This window comes from Anguilla anguilla, chromosome 14 (assembly GCF_013347855.1).
Source record: "Anguilla anguilla isolate fAngAng1 chromosome 14, fAngAng1.pri, whole genome shotgun sequence".
In the NCBI taxonomy this organism is placed as follows: Eukaryota; Metazoa; Chordata; class Actinopteri; order Anguilliformes; family Anguillidae; genus Anguilla; species Anguilla anguilla.
Genome location: NC_049214.1, coordinates 19,915,343 through 19,928,943, shown reverse-complemented (window position 1 = coordinate 19,928,943; position 13,601 = coordinate 19,915,343). Strand labels below are relative to the sequence as shown.

The window sequence follows — 13,601 nt, the reverse complement described above, 5'->3', positions numbered from 1 at the left end:
TTTTTTTTTTACTTCACCAATTGAGTTTGTCGAAGATTGAGTCTTCACAACTTTTAATTTTTATTATTAAATTTTTATTATTTAAAATTTTTTTACGGTCTCTTAGGTTTTTACAAGTGGAAAAAATAAAGCTTTTTTTCTGGTTTGATTTTAAATAAGTGATGAGTTCTTTGACAAGCTGTCTAAATGATCAAAGGTATCCTAGCAACCACTGCAAGGGGTGATGGAGGCCCAGATTTAGTTGTCTATTGTTCTGCCTGTGCTGGTCTGTGTTGTAGCACGATTGTTCGTCTGGAAGAATGATAAATGTTCTGCCAAAAGGAAGTGGAAGAGAACTGGAGAAACTGACCCTGTAACTGGCACTAAACAATGCCCACCCTCAACATGATGCTACTTAAGATTCATGCTGCTTCTGGACCCTTCTCCAGTCTCTGCCTAATATCGTATCTTCATGTTTTGAGTTAAATGTCCTGTGAAAGTAGTATGATGTATCCCAAATTAATGTGTTCCATTTTATGGATTATTCCAATTAGTTAGCCTATTGCTTGTAACAGAAGACCATGTAGTGTGTTGCATCATAAGTAGGGCTCATAGTAATTTCCATCTCCTCCCCACCACTACGAGGCACTGTGGAACATTAATTGTCTCGATCATACGATTGCAACAAGTGGATTGTCTGAACATGTAGACTCACTTTAAAATAAATGCAAACATTGTAACTTACTGATATTTGGGCAGTATGATGACTGCCCTAACATATAGGCTATCGGCCTAATGGTTTCACAGTATTCTGAAATTCACATTCCTTAATTTATTTTACAAGACTATTTTCAGGAAAATTTCAGACAGTGATTTGCATTGAATTTTTTGAAGTTAGGCCTGTGTCTGCCTTTTGGGAGAATCAGGCTACAGATGTGTAGCTAGCTAACTGTAACTAGGCTATATGTTGCATTCAGCGACACTGCTATGCCAGTTGACAGCTAACATAAGTGCATTTTTGTTTATTAAACACCTGGAGTATATCTAGGTAGCTTATAATGCGTATAATGCCTTCTTCACAACACTGGTGATGCTTACTGATTAAAAGAACAGAAAATATTCTATACTTATTTTGGATTATGCCTGTGATATTAATTAGCTGGGATCCTGACGCACATCCTCTTTGTGTGATGCTAATATGTGAATGTCCCCCAGACCTTTGTCAAAACTTGTTTATTTTTTTATTTTGAATGTTGGCATGTTGTGTTAAATGTAGCAAAGCATTGCATGTTGCAAAAAAACAAGTGATATCCATTGGTGATTAAATCTGGTGGAAGTTTTACACTGGGTTCCTCAGTGTTGGATGGATGTTATTGCTGCATCTATTAATCACTTGCTGACTATTACCTGTGTCATACTAGATGGCATAATTGGTCACGTCTGTTCTGTTTTATGGTATAATTGCTGAGGTTAGAGTGCCTTCGGTGGCGTCTTGAGGATACGGGGTGAAACGCCGGTCACATGCCGCCCAAGTCACATGGTCAAGAACTTCTGCAGCCTGAAATCATGACTCCAGCAAGGGTCACGATTTAACCTGGCACTGCGTGTAAAATGTGTGTGGAAAGTCACAGTTGTGCTTTCACAGCTGTGTTCAAGAATATGCATTTGATTGAAATGTTTTCTCATGCAGCCCATGTGGATTAACCGTTCCTTCTGTGCTGGTGGTGTAAAAGTATTTTGTCATTAATTAGTATTATGTTGAGCATTAGAACATGGCTTAGGCTGATGGTCATAATCATGCATTAATATGCCAAGCATCTCTAATGTATGTCTGTGTTGTATAGGTGTGCTTTTATTCTGACTGCCATTTACCATAGAAAACTTCAGTTGTTGGAGTGCACTCTAAAAACCCTTTTTTTTTTCAATGGTGCCGCAGGACTGCCGCCGTGGGCTATGTGCCGCAAATTGTGGTCACTCACTCACTCACGGACGACCTTTGGAGGCGCATGCGCAGGAGGTGTGCTGTGGCTATGGACTGTTTTGTGCTTGTATCATTCATGAGTTGTAAATACAGGGGCCTTTTGTATGCAATTTTTCTACTGGGGCACAATGGTTCCACTGCCAGATTTGTGGTTTTGTAGACAGGGATTTGCTCTGTTGCAGTTCAAGCATCTATAATCCTTTTTGCCTCTCATTCTGCGCTGGATTCATTCATTGTGGAGAATATGCTGGGATTTCACCTTATTTGTAATTAAAAGAGGTTTACTGTGACTGCATTGCTCTGATGAGGTAACTAGGGCAGAATGGATTACATGATTAACCAGTAAGTACCTAGTATTAGTTACATGGCTGATACCCTTAACCAGAAAGTATACCAATTTGCAAGCTTGATAGCCCTTTTATCATAACCAGCAAGCAGGTTGGAAAAAGGCTTGGATGAGAAATGTTGTGAGTTTCAAATTTGCAATCAACATTAAATATTCAATATTTAATCAATGTTCAATATTTCACTATTTCACTTGAAAATTTTCCAGAAAAGTTGCTGTTTATGACAGGAGTTTCTGACCTGATGTGCATGGTCAAAGTGTCTGAAATGAGTAGAGCGATAACTATGTTGTATGCTTTGAGGCATCTAGTCTTTGTACAGTCTGAGTATATTATGATCCTAAACTATTTTCACCTCTTTCTACTACAGCAGTTTTGTCACATCGGCTACGTTTTCATTCAACCTAGGCTGCGCGCAAACATACGTGCAATTGAGTTTTTAAGAAAACTATTAGCCTAAGTGTATCAACTAGAGTGTCTATCATGGTTGGAAATCAGCCACTGTGTGATTAGACCAGTGTTTCTTACAGAATGATGTACATTTGGAGATTTTATTATTCGTTAATGGAATAATTAGTGTGCGAAACAAGACCCTGAATGTGATATTTGTCTATAATTGCTGCTACTGTGTGGTGTGGGTGTCATGCTTCTTCCAGAAGTGGTTTAGGGAAAATATAGTAAATTAGAAAAAATAAATAAAATCACAATCATTTTTTGAGAGCATTGAAATGTCCTTAATGGAATTATATTGGAAATGTAATTGCAGTACGTTTGAAACGAGATCTAAACGGTTCCAATCACAGCGCATTTCCCTGTTTAAACAGAGCTGGTGTTAAAAGAGCCATCGCCCAGTCTCTGTCAGTGTCTCTGTTCCCTCCCCCACGCTGCTTGATGCTGTCAGGCCTGTCTTGACAGTGAGATGTTTATAGATGTCAGGCATGACAGCCAGGAGAAGAATGCGGCAGTGTCTTTAAGGGAGGGGCCGCATGGCGGGGGGATGAGTGGCGTTTCCCAGCCGCCGTGCGTGTTTGTGAAAGTCACTGGCGCGGGGGGGTTGGGGGGGGGGGGAGAAACTCCTCCACATATGGCATCAGTTCAAAGTTCAAGAGCCTTGTCATGGAGGACTGTCAGCTGCAGAGTACCGCTATCTCTGAAGACTGGAATCCAGTCATGTTCCGAAGGCAGTCCCTCAGAGGCTGGGTCGGCTCATTTGCTGGCTACTTTGTTTTTTCATGTCTGGTTTAAATGGCTGAAGACATGGATATAGGGTGGAGCATTACTCTGTTGCTCATTGAGTTAACTGGATCAAGGTTCAAGGGGAAGTCAGTATTCCTACCATCGTTTAGCCATCATTCTGAGCTGTCGTCATGCACTGACTTACTTCAGCATCGTTTGGAGAAGGATCGTATTCGCATCCTATGCAGTGTCATCGGCTTATCGGGCGTCATCACCAATTGTTTGTCCTAAATGAAATTATGAGACATCTGGACTTCCTTTCCTGTCATCTGGACTTCCTCAGTTCTGGCAGAGTTCTCTGCTGGGGAGTGGTGCACCGCTGGTGCATTTCTCAGGCTGCATTGAATTGAGATGTCTTGCACTGGGAACTCAAATTAAACTATTTCCTCTGTCTGCAAGGGATGCTTTGACCTTTGAACCTTTGTCCATCCATTTGTAAGGCTGTCATCCCCTTGTGTCTTTTGAGGATCTGAGTAGGCAGCACCATGTACTCCTCTATTATTGAGTAGAGTTTGAGGACTTTTTCAGCTCAGGCTATCAACCACAACAGTCTCTGCAAGAGTGGTTTCTGAGATCATGTGTTCAGTTTTCATGAGCAGTGCTTTGGAGCTAAGCCCGAACTAGATGGATAAACAATAAAAATGTTTTAAAAAATACAAAAATGAAACCCTAACTGATATTTGAGTGCATCTTCCAAATTCTGTGGTCTTGTTTATGATGCAGAAATGCTGAGAATATTGTAGTCTTGATTCCAATGGTGTACTGATTTGTGTAAGTAGTGCATTTCTATCAAGATTTCATACTATACACAGTTGAACATTATTTTAACAAGCTTTAATTTTAACATTATTAATGAAAGCATAATTAAAATCTTTTCAGGAAAGAGAAAGCCTCTGTTACAAGCTGTCTCGTATTGGCCCTTTTAGAAATGCTAATTTATACACTTAGGTTTGGGGAGGTGGTGGGGGAAGGGTATGTGACCTAAATTTAGATGAACTCTCCTATAGAATAATGATAGTTAAGCAGTGTGGCACATGGGTGTGTGGGAAACAAAGGATTTTCATGTTTGTTTAATTTCTTAGTTCATATTTTGGTCAAAATGGTTGGTATAAAATATCAAATTACAAAAGCATACTGCTGCACTTTGTTTTGCTTTAGCAATTTGATATTAATTTGCAGTGGATGCATTTTAAAATATTTTTTTTACCATGTTCTGTAGTACAAATTTGAAAATGGCATTGGATGGTTTTTGTGGTGGATGCGTTTCATATCTGCGTTGGTGGATTTGCATCAGTTTTGAGGGCAGACCTCTTGTTGAGTTAAGTCTTGTGCATGGTCCCCTGTCCCCTTTGAGCAGGGGGCTTTCATCCTTTTGAAGTGCTTTAATTTTGCGTGGGGAAGCACATTGACAGAAAGGAGAAAAAGAGTCTGAAAGGAGGGTTGGCCATCTGTCAGTGGGCTTCTGGAGAGTGATGACCTTCCTTTTCTGCACTGTCGCCTTTCCCTTTCACCCCGGAACGAGGAATCAGAAGGGCTGAATCATGCTTTGCGATTAATATTTGAATTTTGGTTTGAGTATTTATTTATATATTTATTTATGTTCGTCAAATATGCTGTAAAGGAGTTTCGCACACAATAACCACCTTGGATGTAGGAGAACAAGTGAACATATTTGCTGCATGCAGCATGCATTGTCTGTTGATGTTTTACAGTCTTGGAGGAGTCAGTTGTCACTGTCGGCTCTGTGTGGGCAGCACAAACAGAATATGGCGATCATGCTGTAACTCGCCTGGGAATACAGAAGCATGTTAAGATATACATGGAGAATTTAATTGGTGAATATTTAGGCTTTTGAACTTTTTTGCTGTTAGATTAATGCAACTGCCATCTTGACTACTAGAAACACCTTTATCCCGATACAAAAATTGCATCTCCTGCTCTTTGATGTTTTAGTTTGCTAATTCTGTGATACCAGTGCTGGTTTATGTTTTCTGTGAATGTTGCCTGTTTCTAAATCTTAATTCCCATTTATGTTTCATCACTTTCCAAGTTAATATGAAATTTTCATGTTTGCATTTTTTTGCATTAAAGTGCTGTCCCTTCTTATTGGCCCATCAAGGCTGTAACTTTTGCACTTTTGCATTGTCCATCTCTGTGACCTTTGAACCTTCTTGTCTTGTTATTTGAATGCTGACTGCTACTCTTCCTATGTGTACAAAGCCCTGCAGCTATTGGGAAATGAGAGCCAATGCAGGGGCAAAAGGGCCAACCTTTTCTTCAGGGTGGATACTGCATCTGTCCTTTCTTTGTATTGGGCAAAGTCATGAGGAGACACTGCTGCTTATTCTTCCTTTAGATATACTCCACTATAATGTGATGTATATCTGAAGGAAGTTGTCGTATGAACTTATATGTAGTGTTCTGTGTTCACTAGTTTGTGTTCCAAAAAAAGACAAAAAAATTCCTGTGAAGAAATCTTTAGTTGTAGTTGCCTTTTTAGTCAAAGACTGAATGGAAGTCACAGTTGTCCCTGGGTGAAAGCAGTTTAAAATGTTTTCTGTTATATATCTGTGCATTTTAATATTTAAAAAGTTTTATGCTTTGTTGATCATGTACTGTGCAATCCATAATGGTAAAGCTGACATTATGATGGGTATTAATTCACTGTGACACCACCTAACCAATGATGTCAACACTGTGATAACTGTCATTCATAATTTTGTTCTCTTTTCCATAGCATGAGAATATTGTAACTCTCCCTGAAGGAAGGCCTCTCCGTCTAGTAGAGCTTCGTGGAAGAGCTACAGGTCAGAGAAAAAGTGCTTGGACGCTCCTGGGCTTGCATGCTGCCGCACGAATGCTGCATGTCTAGGCCTGACTCTCCTTCAGATTTATCTTTATTTGGTGCATGGAAGGGGCTGGGGTGATGTCATTACTGCTTTTATTTTACTACTTTTTCTCTGTCTTAGCAAAAATGAAAGAGGCTGTTTCTCGTTTTTAAATGAGGTGATTGGGTGTCTTTACCTCTTTTTGTTCCCATTGTTCACTGTTAGGCAGGCCTGGGCTACGAGGCAAAGCACTATAATTAATTTGATAGTATTATTGTTCAATAACAATAAAAACAGTGTTCTTATTCTGACTATAGATATTATTGTGAGTGTAACTCCTGATTTTCAGGTAAGTATTATGTTTATTGTGTATGATTTTAGTGCATGCATTATTTCTATAAAACAACCCATAACGTATGGCATGTTTTCATAATTGTGACCTTACTTAAAAGAATATCTACTTGGCGTTGCTATTGTTATTTACTGTGCTGTCACAGCATCACAGAAAGCTGCTGATAGAAATTGTGAACTTTTTAAGGCAGCATAGGTCTACAATCATGCATGAAGTCAATTTGATTCAGAGAATTAATATCCCCGCAGAGATGTAACCTGAGCTGTAATCACTGTAATCAGATAGGTTTGTTCACACAATTGAACTTTGTAAGGAGATCAGTGTATAAAACGTAAATTTAAAAATAAGGGTCATTTGTGATTTTGAGGAGCAATATTTAGCATGTGAGGTTGAACCTGGTCCACTTGTAAGTGAGCCGTGGTACCGTTTTGTTTTCCATTTGCTGCTGGTGGTTTCCACCTTAATAGCATGGTTTGACCAAAGTAGTAGGCCTACTTCTCATCTCCATGGAAATGTTCTTATAATTTCCACAAAGGGTGTACTTAGTACCTGGAACTTAAATAACTTGTAGATGATGGTTTGCTTTTATCAGGGACGGGTTTTGCCTTTTAATTTGAGAACAGTGGGTGTGTTTTTAGCATGCAAAGACAATTTTTCTTTATGTAGCTGTTCACAGCTATAATTGCACATACCATCAGTAATTGTAATGTACAAGCAAACCAATGCAAATTCTTTTTGATGGTGTTCAAGTTCGGAAATTCACAGATTTAATCTGATTATTTTCAGTTGCAATAACAGTGCTATATTAAACAAAGTGTATTGTGAGCTCATCTTTTGTATGAAGCAACAGAAATGGAAATCAGTTTCTTTTAAATCTCAGTTATTGGCCAAGCCTTTTAATATGTTCGGTTTAAGTGAGCCATGCTAGGCTAAATCAAATTATGGTATGCTATTAGAACCATACAAATGCATCCATATTGCATGAGACAAATAGTAGATTGAACAGTGGGTGAAATTGAGAAAATGGTCGTAGTGGTGGTCTTAGAAGTTACTAGGATACTCGGAAATTATCTGCCAGGTGTGGAGCCCTTAAGACAGATTGCCCAATGAGAACATGGAGTAAATTCGGCCAGTGTAGGATGGTCACTGGGCATGAGAGGGGTTTCGGAAGAAGTGATAGTTTGAAGATAAAGGGGCAGAACAATGAATTCAGTGGTAACTAGAGCAAAGGTTATGAGGCAAACACAAGAAGCAGCAGGGAGTGGAATTAATCAGTGGAGAATCAGACGTGAGGACAAGAAGACTGAGCAGCAGAACACTGGTTTTTGAAGAAGACATGTTGAATAAGTCCTGCTGAAAGAGAACTACAGTGCTCCACTATATTTAAAGTGCAATCATTATTCCTGATACTTTAGCTTTATCATAGACAATGACTATTGGCAGGATTTGTTGAAAATTCTTTTGGAATGCATTGACATTGCTGCCATCTTCTTGGGAAGCAGGGACATTTGTAGTTTAGTTGTGAGTGCCAAGTTCCAGAGGACAAGCTGGAAGTGTTTGAGTGCCAGTGGGTGGTGTGAGTTTTCACAGGGGACTTAAAGGGGTTTTTTGTTTCTCCTAAACTAAGTCAGACCATGAAATTGGTGCCATGCTAAAGATAGCTTGCGGCAACAACAAGGAGCCTTCTTCTTGAAAGTTGTTATCCTTAAGTTTAATGCGTATTTTCTGTAGGCATGTTGAGATGTTTGATATGAATCTCAATAAAGTCATTTTATCCCTGATCAAATATAATTGCATGTAATGTTAGTTTAAAAAAACTAACAAATGGCTCTTCTATAAAAAAATTTAAAAAATTTTTTATAAGTTTTTACAGATTGTCCAGTAGAATTATAATTTTCAGTCCTGAAGTGAGTTGGAGTCATTTTCAAAACTTCCTTCTGTTCTTTTGCTGCCTGTGATGACAGCCACCAAAATGGCAAGCAATACTAAGTGAAGCGTATGCTTACCCAGTGCATTTCATTTGTCTTTATACATTTGAAATGGACATTGACTAAATACTGAACGAGGAATATCTGATCGTATGCACAGCAAGCCTGCCTGTGCTTCTTACTTCATGTGATGAAGTCAATTTTTAATATTTTTATGTGCAACTATGCGATTGGACCAATACTACAAATGCCTTGCTTGTTCATGGCAGTGAGATGAAATGGATAGCTCCTTGTTATCAGTATGTCTGACCATAATGATTGAAACCTGATCTCTGCCCCTGGGAGCTCTAGTAATGGACGTCCCTGGCTTTGTCACTTTTTGAATGTGCTGTAAACATTTCCTGGGTTATGGGCATGGAGGTATGGTATTGACAGTGGCTTGTAAATGATCCAACTCCCAAGGTTGAACTGGATACCCTCCTGTGGCTACATCCATACCAGCCGTGGTCCTCCAGGCACCTGCCTCAGGATATCACTGGTAACTGCAACAGAAGGCCCTAAAATTGCCTTTGCTCTTTCATGTCTCTTAAAATAGTCGGGGAGTTGCATTCTCAGGTTCTGTATAATGGATCATATTTACTCCAAGAGTATACATTCTGATAAGCTTTACTGAGACAATGTCATATTCCGTAAATGTTTCTGACCTACCTCGGTCGACTTGGTATTTTATTAAATTTTTTTCTCCTTTGGCATGCGTTCTGTTAACTGAATCTGAAACCTTACAGCTGATGCTCTGCAGTTAGAACCGGTGTTATCTTTTCTGGAAGGACCATTTGTTATCATACAGTTTCGTACCACAATATTTCATAAGTCTGGCAGCTAGGGTTTTGCATGGTCTGCAAGGGGAGTGTGGCAGCCAGCCTAGCCTAGCCTAGATCCAATCAATAGTCAATATGAGTAAAAATATGTTTTTTGTTTTTTTTTTGCTTTTTTTTTGTGTGTTAACCCTTTAGTGAATGTTCCTTTTTCATTGAAGCACGTTCCAAGCACAAGTAAACTGGTGTTGATAACATTATTTATTTTATTAATGTTTTAAAAAATTTTGTTAAACCTGCAACATGCTACTGTGGGAATGACTGGTCGTAGCAGTGTACTGCTGCTGGGCTGCGCTTTGCAGGGAGTCATAAACTCAAACTGTGCAATTTCAGTGTTTGTATTTTGCTCCTTGGGTCATGTGAGCTGCAGAGAGGGTGTGTTATTTTGAAAAGCCCTCCATCACCAGTTAAATATATCCTTTTACAAGAGCTGACCCTTAATTTCTCTTTCGTGTGGCCACTTTAGGTTAGGTTGCAAACTCAGCATGCATCCTGCATATAGCAATTATGTCTGAGACTATCTATTTTTGTATGCTTTGCACAGTGTTGGCTTTGCCCAGTTTTCCTGCCTTTACTTCAGGATTTCCGTGCTTCATCCAGTCTTTGTAACCCACTTGAGTCGAATATGTATGGATAAGCAAAGCGCCATGACCCAACCTGACAATCACTTGCTCCCGTTTCTCTGTAATTTGCAATAGCCATTCTTCACATAATTTGCTTTTATGTGCTCTGTGGTTTTCAGGCACATTTGCAGAGATTTGTTTGTTATGGTTGACCATATTGGAATATAGGGGTTATGTTTATGTATCACCTGTCATTGTTTTGGTAAAGTTCACTAGAGCCTTCTCGACACTCGACAACTTGACAGGCTATAAACTTGAATTGTCTCAACTATACATTGTATAAGACTAAAACCTTGTTTTACATATTTAGTCATTTGACATTTTTGAGCTCTTTAAAAAACCAGGAAGAGCATCTTCAGAGGAAGAATTAAGTGGTTTCTGAGAAGGAAGTTTCTTGCGGTCATGAGGTGTGCATCTAGTAGGGCTGATTGTCTCAATTCAGTGGTTGAAAGGAATGAATTCTTTACATACAATAGCTAGGAGCATGATGTCATGCTTAAATCATCAAATCCATTGCCAGACCACAAACTTTCCTTTGACATTATTTATAGTACATCTAACGTCTGTCATCATGAAGCTGCTTCGCCTAAAGGATTGAGTTTCAGTGAAGCATGACACAGGCTGCAGAATAGCAAATATGTCAGAGCACCGTGTGTTTTATGGTCTCCAGCACAGATTCTGGAATAAGGCTGCAGATACCCACATGGATTCAGTGTTCTTTTCATTTACCATAATCTGAACCTCAGAACATCTGAGTTAACTTGCGTAACTGAGAAAGGTCACTGTTTTTGCCTGAAGGGGCCAAGTGCTCTAAGCGCAGTGATTAAACAGAGAGGAATTGAATTCATTGGTTGCCACACTGTGTGCAAACAGGCCGACTGATATACAAAATGAGGTGGGGTGGGGGGCAGGGGGGGTCAGGCACGAGTTCACTCTGAGCAGGGTCAAAACAGAGTTTATCTGAGGTGACACGAGCAGTAAATCTCAGGAGGAAAACTGTTGAAACTTCAGAAATGGAGAGATGGTGCCTGGGAAAGAAAGGACTGTAATTTCCCCAGCGAGAGGGGAAATGAAAGGTTCCGGCAGTATGGTACTCGGAGTGCATGCGTATTGCTGTCTGATCAATGAGTTTCTGCAGCCAATGCCAGCGAGCGGGATGGTTTGGGAGTGCTGGCAGGCAGTGAATATCCAAGCTATAGTCAGTCTCTCAGCTGGCAGACTGCCAAAGTACACCACCCAGTGGGCCGGGGGCACCGTTTAGGCACCGTTAACCCAGTGCTCCATACAGGTGTCTCACAGCTAGGTTGTCACCGCACATTCACTTGCTAATGGAATCGGGCACCAGTAGAAGGCTTGTAGCTGTGTTACAAAATTTAATGGTTGGTGAATGGGTTTGCTGCCAGTTTGAATGTGCCTGTAAATATTTATTTCGCCTTTACTTCAACAGAGAGTCACACCCTTCAGAGGTCCCATCAAGTGAATAATTGCATAAAGTGTAGATCCGATATAGTGGAGTGTGCTGGCAGGCTGTGTTACAGTTGGTACTTCTAATAGGAAATATCATTCAAAGCCAGTGGGAGCTGTCTGAAACTGTCAGGCTGCTACCAGTCATGCTTTTCATTCCCCTCAGTGGGTCACACACTTATTTGCAGTAATCCTGCATTCAAGCTTTTGGCGGATTTACTCTAGAACAGCTCTGGGAAAGCACAGCTGGGAACTTCAGTCGTGAATCACAGTGAGTTTTGGCCCACTTCTTTTAATCTGGTCTGGCATGTGAATTGCCCGTGTTGCAGTGCCAAAATTGCACACTCCGGCTGGACGGCACTGATGGCAATGGGAATGAGGAGTGGATATGGAGAGGAAGCGTGTTAGAGCCTCCTGTTGTGTTGCTGGTTTGTTGTTTATCTGCAGTATGAAGTGCATCATGGGAAAGGGGTACCCTATCCTCTTGAGCACAAACAAAAGCCCTGTATGCTAAATGAATAGCCCTGTATGCTAAACGAAAAGCCCTGTATGCTAAACGAAAAAGCCCTGTATGCTATGAACTCCTCCAGTGTTGCTAAGCTATGCATAATTAATTTGAATGGGTCTTAACTTTACTGAACTGAAAGGAAAGACACTGCACCACAGCACAGTGTCCTTTACATTGGGTGTGATGCAGTTAGCACATGTTGGCTTGAAACTAGTGGCAGTCTACTTCTCAGAATCATAAATGGGTGGAAAACCTACAGCAGCTGTTTTCCATCACTGCCGTGTCTTTGGTTTCGCTTTATCTAAACTGTTATCCCTTTTCAAAATGTCAGAAAGCAATAAAACTGTAGTGCGTGGTATCTCCTTAAGATTGATATGAGGAATTTGAAAGGGGCTTAAATTCCTTGATGTTTATCTCCCCCAGACCCTGTCAGGATTTATGTCTTATGTGGAGAAGAAAGAGGGAAACATTGTCCTGAAGCAATTTCAAGGGCCATTTCTTCAGCCTTAAAGTTTTAAATCTGCCTCTTTTGTTAACATCATGACCATTTAAAGTCTGTAAAGCCTCAGTCACCATGTCATTATAATGAATATTGTTCGGCTGTTTGTTTTTTGGTTGTGCTTTAGGTTTGAAAAGAGCATTTGCTTTGATGTGTGAAGTGTAAAGTAAACTCTACTTCATATGCCTTTTCATGAGGGGCTTTGTTTCCCCTTTCTCACTCCCAGGAATGGCTAGGCACATGGAAAATGGCACAAATATGTCCCTTTTACATAAGTGTTCGGTAGCATTTGTTCCATCTGATTCTTATCCCCTGTGCATTTGTCCTGCCTCAACCGCTTGAATTTTTGGCTATGGAGTCTGAAGTACCTGTTTTTTATGGAAGTTCACTTTTCCTCTGCATCAAGAAGCACTTCAGGGCAGACGATAAATAAAGCAGGAGTCGCTGTCTGCTATTACTTATTCAGGTTCACCCCATGCCGTTGGGCTAAGTTGTAGTGGTACGGCCTGTTTGTTTTTCCTTCTCGGTTAATGTGCCGCTAAGTTGCAGAGGGGAGTTGGTGTCACGCGATATTTCCATCTCGGCTCTACGCTCATTTTGCACAGTGCATTTTTTTCCTTTTTGTTTAAATGCAGTGGGGGAAAAATAACTTTGTTTTCTGGGAAGTGTCATAGTCTGGAAATACAAGGAGAAAAAACGTTTAAGCAGTTGCTGCAGAAACGTGCTTGATGGCAATTCATATCATTACCCATTTTTAATTTTTACAGCATTATATTATTGTGCCGCAAGACATTTCTGTTGATCAAACAGCATTCCAAATTGTTAATAGGGTGGGGCAAGCACTTCCTGCATTTTATATAGCATTCGATACAGCCAACAAACTATGTCATTGCAGTTTACTTTTATCTGTGACAATGCAATGTTTTTTTTAATCCCATAAATGTAGTGCACTTAAATAGGACTACAATGCGCATGGACAAGAGA

At 40.0% G+C, this 13,601-nt stretch overlaps 1 protein-coding gene across 14 annotated transcripts in view; it reads left to right on the top strand.

Moving 5' to 3' along the window:
* Positions 1 to 13,601, top strand: part of sema4d (sema domain, immunoglobulin domain (Ig), transmembrane domain (TM) and short cytoplasmic domain, (semaphorin) 4D) — a 47,044-nt gene that overhangs the window by 16,388 nt on the left and 17,055 nt on the right. For 6 of the 14 annotated variants that reach the window (XM_035390977.1, XM_035390980.1, XM_035390979.1 and 3 more), the window contains one exon: positions 6,278 to 6,347. The exons of the other annotated variants lie outside the window; for them this stretch is intronic. The gene's annotated coding sequence lies outside the window, so the exon portion shown is untranslated. The remainder of the gene's footprint in view (positions 1 to 6,277; positions 6,348 to 13,601) is intronic. 14 annotated transcript variants of the gene reach the window in all.